This window comes from Danaus plexippus (assembly GCF_018135715.1).
Source record: "Danaus plexippus chromosome 3 unlocalized genomic scaffold, MEX_DaPlex mxdp_30, whole genome shotgun sequence".
Taxonomy (NCBI): Eukaryota; Metazoa; Arthropoda; class Insecta; order Lepidoptera; family Nymphalidae; genus Danaus; species Danaus plexippus.
In genome coordinates, this window is record NW_026869845.1 from 1 (window position 1) to 6,407 (window position 6,407).

General features: G+C 29.7%; 1 long non-coding RNA gene and 1 pseudogene across 1 annotated transcript; one reads left to right on the forward strand and one right to left on the reverse strand.

Annotated features, from left to right (window-relative positions):
- Positions 1–882: 882 nt before the first annotated feature.
- On the reverse strand, positions 883–2,559 carry LOC133320096 (uncharacterized). Its single transcript, XR_009753548.1, has 5 exons — positions 2,477–2,559; positions 1,943–2,087; positions 1,177–1,311; positions 1,032–1,095; positions 883–954 (listed from the first exon to the last, which is right to left on the reverse strand). It is a non-coding gene; the product is annotated as an uncharacterized LOC133320096 (long non-coding RNA).
- Positions 2,560–4,042: 1,483 nt separating this feature from the next.
- On the forward strand, positions 4,043–4,994 carry LOC133320084 (lethal(2)neighbour of tid protein 2-like; annotated as a pseudogene).
- Positions 4,995–6,407: the final 1,413 nt, after the last annotated feature.

Sequence of the window (6,407 nt, forward strand, 5' to 3'; positions counted from 1 at the left end):
GGAATTAGCGTGGTCGGCGCCGTAGGCACTGCGGAGGTGGATCACGAAGGAAAAAAGTGTATCAGGTGCAAACGATGCAGGGAAAATTCCACGCAGACGCTGTTCACGTACGTTAGCATTTTTCAACGACATAAAATATTTATTTAAGTTAACATTCTATAATTTTTTCCTTTCAGTTATATTTAGTGTGTTGGAATATTGATTCAAGATATTTTAAAATTTCTTGAACAAATCCAAAATCCTGATAATTCGCCGGAAGTTAAATTTATAAAGAGGCGTGTAAACGATTACTTCGCACGCATATTGAGACAAAGTAAACGAAGCTCTTGAGAGACTTACCTTGCCCAAATCAGGCTTATATTCTAGTTTATTAGATAATGTGGAGTGCAAAATTAAAGTCAATTATATTAGCAATAATAAAAAACTAATAATAATTTCCTTCATAATCTTTATTTAGTATTCTTAATGACAAATGCACTCTGGCTGACATTAAGTATTGTTTTAAAATGAAATCACTAAGGCTCACTTTAGACAGATATTCGTTAGCTTGTTAACAGCATAATTCCAAGTTCCGTTGACAATATCATCGTGAAAGCCATTCAGATGGCTGCCCCTTCAGCATCAGCACTTGGTAATCAAGAAGTGCTTTTCTCCTTCAGATTAGCCTGCAATAGAATTTTTTAATTAGAAATATGATTAAAAAAAACGATAAATTGTAACGTTCCTCATTTTAAAAGAAAAATCTTTAAATTAGGTACATTTTCTTATACCCACAATTAATACCAATTTACATTTTAATACATTATTATAGCTTTTATTATTGTAAATATTAATTATACATACCTTAACTTTGCTAATGTTATACTGCAATGAAAATTTGTCATCTTGGAACTAAAGTCATCAACACTGACAAAGCGCACTGTCGACAGAGCTACAACGTCCTTCAGTTGAATTCTATAAAACAAAAACTCATACGTTAATATAAAAAGGAAACCAGTCCTGGATGTACACATAGATTTGTTTAAACTTACGTCATTCCTCCTGATCCTTTTATTGGATAGAAATAATAAGCGCTTCCCTTTAGTGAATATTTGTCTGCAATAGTTAGAAAAAAAAATTAATGTGTAGATCATTTTTGTATAATCTGTCCAGAAGTAACGAATAAAATTTAATTACCGGAATGTAGTGTCAGTATGGTTACTCTGATTTGAGCCGTCAATGTCATGCTATCTTTACTTGCGTTACAGTAATTTTCTCTAAAGAGAATGTATCGAGCCCCGCAGCTGCATTTTGGCAATGCTAAACGTTATTCTGTAATTTTTTTTATTATAACACAAATTCATAGTCGGTACATGTAGGTTTTGAGTTACATAATTAATATCCTGTATTTTTTATCGATCGTTATTCAAAACTCGTTGCTCTTATGTATCCATTTATCACTTGCATGATAACTGTATATTTATATTTCGGACCTTAAAAACGGTTTATTTTTTTACCCTTAGAATTTCGTATACAAAATTACAGAATAAGCAATATATTACATATGATTAACGGTTCTTAAAAAAGTAAACATTTAAATAAGTTCGCATACACCATATTAAGATATGATCCACCTGTATCAAAATAGTTACAACCACTAAAAGTTCATCCGTTAACATTCTTCTTTAGATAATGTTGAGAATTCATTCAAATTAATATTGTTCAGGTAACAAAATGGAGTTCTAACTTTGAGTTAGAAATCTTTACACTTAAATGTCCATTTTAAATTACTTTTTTTAAAGCCTCAGATAAAAATTATCGATTAACCTTCATTTAAATATGAATATTCTTGTGTTTCAGTTAATCGTATCCGAAGACAACGTTACTGGAATAGGTGTTAATGTTTTATTTTTATACGCTATGAAAATCGGTTTGTTTATTAAAAAATTAATAATATACTTACTTAATTCCATTATCATTATAAAAACCGTCAATACCATCGATATCTATCGTTTTAATAGAGGGAAGTTGAAAAGATTTGTCTGTACAGGTCCTTCGCGCCATTTCATTAAACAGTACTGAAACCTCTTCTTCAAGCTCATTGGACGCTGATTGAATAAATTATATTAATGTATTTATGGGTGCCACCAAAAAAAAACCGTAAACTTTGTATTCGAAAATAATCTATTATTGAAATAAAACTAAAATTTTCCGATTTACTACCATATTTATTATTTTGACTACTACTCCCCATGTTTCGGTTACTTTGCAGCAACCGTGATCACGGTTGGAATGGGTCGGGAGTTTGTAGCTAAAATAATTAAAAACGCGTATTAATCCCCGATTTTTAGTTTTATTTCATTGAATTCTCGCCAAGACATATCTCATTATCACCTGTTATTATATTTGTTTTGTTATATTTGTTTTCAAGAATTGGTTGACATTTTTATACCTAAATCATAATCACCATTATATAGGTAAACAAAAAAATACTTACGTTTTACACTGTCTCCATTAGTAGTGACTACTGATAAAAATATATCTATAAAAAGATACCGAAAATTCTAATATGCATTTTACAGTAACTGCTTCACGTTAGTCGTTACTCAGAAATGTAGAGGAAAGCCGTACTTTTAAAGCTATCCTATTTTATATGCACCATTATGTTACGATTACGATATTTACATAGCTTAAACGTCCTTTTCGGTAATCCTGCCAGACGTAATAATAACTTGCTATCAAAAGTGTTTATTACTCCCGTACGCATCGCGGTACTCGTTACAAAGTTATATGGACGATGATAAAATGTTTTACCATTTACAAACTCGGTTTTATCAAGATTTTATAAATTAAACAAACCTGTCCAAATCTGGTCAAGGTAATTGTGGTAATAAGACTGAATAGCTGTCTTTAATAACATCAAGATAATAACAACATGAGAAAGAATTTTAGTCTTAACTGTTGATATACAAGCAGACGCCCGTTTCGGTTGACCTGATTACTCATCTTATTAAAGCTAATTTAACTCTGTATTCGCGAGAATAATATATGTTTAGAGCATACATATATGTATGTTTCCTGGAGCTACCAAAGTAAGTTTAAATTATTTCAAAATCTTTCAGGAATGAAGTCAAGGCTAAACACAGTATTCATATAGATACATTGTTTTTGCGAATGTTTCGGCTAATCTCTAAATAAGAGCTATTAAATTCATTTTTAGCGTGATATTTCCTATGAATATAGTTTCACTCATCCCGTATTCATCATGAGTGAACTAAAAACATTTCAATTTATTAGAATTTAATATCAGTGAGTTAAATATAACTTTCAAATGATAGGCATATTATTTCAAATATTATTCAGATACCGTCAATCAAATTTTTATAATTTATACGATGATATTTTCAAATATACGGAAAACCATTAAATCCGCGGTTCCGTAGGTTCAGGTAAAATAGAAATCTTCAGGTAAAATATATTGGAATCCTTTGGAATTGAAAATAAAATGGAAAATCGAAGTAAGCCTGGGACTTTATTACTTTCAAAAGATTATTTTTTTTTTCCTTTCCAACAGAATACGCGAAAAGAGAACATATAAGTAAAAATCTAAGAATAAAATTCACAACTTTTTTCATATTTATTCCGCAATCCGTTCAGAGAATAAAAGTATTTTGCAATTAGTATAATTGTTTAAAATATATTATAAATTGTATTACTTATAATCAATATTTTATATAGGAATAGAAAATAATATGCATATTTAAAGGACGATACATTTATTTAGTATAATTTTTTGAAATAATAACTGGAGGAAATTAAACTGGTAAATCAAAGAGGATCGAAGCTTCATTGTCATTACACAGTGGTTGATGATGAGAGAAACATGTGCAAACGTCACTTTCAAATTCTAGGTCTCAGATGTCAAGTAAATGTCAATTGTCAATGTGAACGTGAACATAAATAGAAAACCGAAGCAGCCGCTAAATTAACCAAAGCTAATATAATGCGCTCAAAATCTGGGACTTGTAAATTAGGTCGAAATAGACTCATACCTTCTACATACTATAGAATCATTGAATAAAAGATATAAAGATTTGCATTGACTTAGTATTGAAATTGCGTTCATACAAAAATGGTCAACCGAAATAAACTTCGAGAAGTTTACAACGACCTCAAGAAAGTGCTTACATGGAATTATTTAAAAGGAATTATAGTAATCCGTCTCAGTTGCACGTAGGCTGTTTCCTTATATTAATTGCTGAATTAATAATAAACATACTGGTAGTGAAAGAGTGCCTTATACTGAAATAGATTGGAAAGCTTATATGCAAGAATGTGAAGGATTTCTAAATGGAACCCTCGATACAGTAAACTTCGTGGTGACACTGGCCCATTGGTGTACCCTGCAGGTTTCGTCTACATCTATTCTTGTTCTATTTTCTCACTAACCATGGTACTAATATAAAACTTGCTCATATATATTTATTTTCATCTATCTTTTGTTATTAACTTTAGTCTTAGAATTTATAGGAAACTCGGAAAGTGCCTCCATATGTATTAGTAATACCAATTTTAACTTCATAGAATACATTCAATCCGATTTACGTAGTTTAATGACCCTGTTGCTGTTCTGTTTCGGTATGCATCCCTTAATTTCTTTCTAGATTCGAAATGGTATTTAGGTAGTCTCTTTTACAGTTTAGCTGTTTCTATAAAGATGAATATACTTCTTTATGCCCCAGCACTACTTTTCTTTTATCTATTAACCTAGGCTAAAAGGAACAATACAGCAGTTACTACTGTGTGGAGTAATACAATTAGTATTAGGGATGCCATTTTTACTAGTAGCTCCTATAGCATACATTAAGGGTAGTTTTGACCTGGGTAGAGTATTTAACCACACTTGGACTGTTAACTATAGATTTTTAGACATAAAAACATTTGAGAGTAATTCTTTCATTAACATTGTAGGTATTCACATGATGCTTTTAATTTATGTTTACCAATGTGTATAAAGTATTTTCCAAGTTATTGCCGTTGAAGTATGTACAAGACAGGTACAGCCCCAATTGATGCCAAAACAGAAAAATAAGAAAAGAGCAAAGTTGAGAAAAGACATCAAAAGTAACTTGAATCAACCTGACGAAATTCTTTCTAAAGAACAAGAAGCATCCTTAATTCTTTTGAAGCTATGCAAAAAATCACATAACAAAAAAGCAAACAGACAAAGTGATCAAAGAACATGAAAAGGAAAAACATTTAGTATTATTTTGATATCTTATCTCAACTGTTCATTCTTCCAATGTTTTAGTTAATTTTATAGGTATTGTATGTGCTAGAAGTCTGCATTATCAATTCTATTCATGGTATTTCCATACTTTACCTTTTTATTATGGTGTACTAATTATTCTGTTATTGTAAGATTCTAATATTAGCATTAATAGAGCTATGTTGGAATACTTATCCTAGTACAGATATCACAAGTGCACTTCTACATGTATGTCATATCAGCATATTGTATGGAGTTTATAAGAAAATGGCTATAGAATTAAACATTACGTCAAAACTAACATAGATATGTGAAACTATGAATTAATATTTGTTTTAAAACGCATGTTGTCAAATGTTTATAAAAGTTTATCACGAAAGTGGTCTTATTATTTTTTATACACCTTCTTATTCATTAACATTGATTGGATGAACGGTACTTATTAAAAAGCAATACTTTATTTGTTGCATCCTCATTTGTTTTTGTCTGAACAATAATTTAAAGTAGTTAAAAATAATTGTTAAAAGTATAGATAAAATAAAAGATGATTATTAAGCGTTTTGAGAAATATTTATTATGAACCTTATTAAATACAACTAATCAAAGGGAAATCTATTAGAATCTTAATTTAGAGATAGAGGCATAACATTTCCTCCTTTATCACAAAGTCCACTATAAATGGAATCAATCACCACTGCCTAATATTCCGTAAAAATCAGATCTTAGTGTCTATGATTTTATATATTTCTTGTATATGTCGTAGTACAATCACAAATGTAATTAAAATATTTGACATTACGAACTAACCAGGTGGCTACATATATATATTAAAATACTGAAGTCTTTAAAATAACTTTTGATTGATGACAGATAAACTGAAAGCATCATATAAATGACTAAATATTAAAAAAAAAAACACTTTTATTGCATAATACCAAGACATATACTCATCAAGCTTGCGAGAGAAGACCTTTACTCATTCTTATAGGCATATAAATAAAGGAGAGAATGCAGTTACTTAGTTTGTATTCAAACAAAAGTAAGATCTGTAAAGAAATTTACTTCAGAAAAAAGAAAACAATACCATTAGCTATTGCCAAAAACATTTATAAAGTAAATATAATGACGATTTCTTATCTCACATCGATATAATATGTTA